Source organism: Arachis ipaensis, chromosome B06, assembly GCF_000816755.2.
Source record: "Arachis ipaensis cultivar K30076 chromosome B06, Araip1.1, whole genome shotgun sequence".
Lineage (NCBI taxonomy): Eukaryota > Viridiplantae > Streptophyta > Magnoliopsida > Fabales > Fabaceae > Arachis > Arachis ipaensis.
The window spans coordinates 13,740,137-13,742,273 of NC_029790.2; positions in this window are offsets into that span (position 1 = coordinate 13,740,137).

Below are 2,137 nucleotides of genomic sequence, written 5' to 3' on the forward strand. Positions count from 1 at the left end.
TTAGATTGTCTGAGTCTCATTGAAAAAGGCAAACATGGTGAGATTTATAAGAGAAAACCAATGAGAGGTAAAAGGTAGTGAGTTAAACTAAGAGAAAAAGCCATAAGATATCTCAGATGTTCTTTGTACATTTTTCTATTTTGTGTCATGATCCTGTGGGGATTTCATTGCAAGTTGGGTTAGTACTTGACTGTTGAAAGCTAGGTTGAGTCCTAGTCAAATTCAGATTGGGTTAGAATCTGGATTTGTCTCAGATAGGATTGGGTAGATCCTAGGAAATGATTGGTGTTTGTAATCTTGTGAAAAAGATAGTGAAATTTCATCATAATTGTGATGGAGACTGGATGTAGGCTATATTGCACTCAATAGCTGAACCAAGATATATCAGTGTGTCATTCCATCTTCTCTTTTCTATTTCTGTTTTAGGAAACAAAAATAGGAGTCTCTTTACTTGACAGGAGACAAAAGTAAAAATATCTCTTAAAGTTCTGTTAATGATACAAAAGTGATTTTCAATAGCAAAGGAGACCAAGATTCAACCCCCTTCTCTTAGCTACTGATAACTATCATTAGGCAAGTTATTTTCTTGTGGTTGCCCTTCCCTGAATAATTTTGCAAGTGGTCTAGTATTCTTTGGCTCATCACCAGTCTTGTTCCTACTCAACTTAAGTCTCCCGATTGGTTTCCTAAAGAGTGGTGGTAGCACATCATTATTCTAAGTCCGCTCCCACAGATTTGGTCCATTAACAAAGTATATGACATGTTGATAACATTCTAAATATGTCTCTTTCTTATAACACTCATCCACATAATTGCTGAAATCAAAGCACATTTTTTCTGATGCAACTCATAGCATGCTCACAAAGATACCCTGTTAGTGGGAACTTTCTACAAGAGTACTCATGGCTATTTAAGTCCACCACAAGTTTGTCCATGTTTTCCTGAGTGTTGTAAACCTTATACTTGTCTCTACCTGCATAGATAGCAATCTACTCCCCACCTTTATCGAATTTTTTTTAGTATATTTTTTTTATTATCAGCCTACCTGTTTATAAGATAAACTCTAATGTCTTCTAACATTGACACCATGAATTTTCCTCTAGCATCTATTATAACAGAATTTTGAGCTATCTGTAGCTACAATATCATCTTCCACTATACAAGATGTTCCCACACTCTTTAATGCCCCTCTAGATTTTTGAACCTCTACAATAACATTGGCCTTTTTACCTGCGTTGGCCTGTTTAGAAATTTGGGCCTTATGCACCACAATTGGCCTAGGCCTAGTAGCTCCGATAATTTTTTCAACAGTCCCACCACTATCTAGATCTTCAATTTTCTCAATAGTACAAGACCTGTTAGCAATAGTACCAGCCTTGTGAACAATAAACAGCTTCATTAGCTCATCTCTTACTCTAGTTTTGGCCATCTCTATTACATCTTTGTCTGTCTGAACCATCTTCATACATTCTTCTATGTCTTTCTTTGAAGACTTGTGTCACATCGCAACAATATTTTTCTCCAAATAATCTTGTTTGACTCTATCTCTGCGGTTTCAAATCTACTCCACATATCTTCATCATAATAATTCACTATGAAAATCTTACCACCCATATAGTGTAAAGGTCACCATCAAACCCAAACCTCCTACCATACTATATTTTGACATTAAAATGACTCATTCTGTCAACAACTTGTCAAATAAACGTAAACTCTTCAATAACACTCTCACATGATCAACAACAACACAAACACATATGTTCACAAACTAGGAGAAAATAAAAAAAATTTCAATATACATTCATTCATACTCCAAAAGAAAAAGAAATGATATTACACTATCAAAAATAACAATCAACAACACAATAGCACCACATAACATCATGCAGTAAGATTGAGCCCAAATGGGTAGAAGCGTTTTTATCGATAATATACCTTGAAAACTCATTCTTCAATCGTTGAAGGGTTTCGAACTAATTACCCTAATGGATTCCAAGAACGAGCGACTAACAATGTCACATCTTTACCTTCTAATCTTGAACGATGAATGAGAATTGATAGGGTTTGTGACTCTTTTTTATGTTTCGTGTTTAACAAGAAGAATAGTCAGTGACACCATATGTATTTCGAGTCTCAA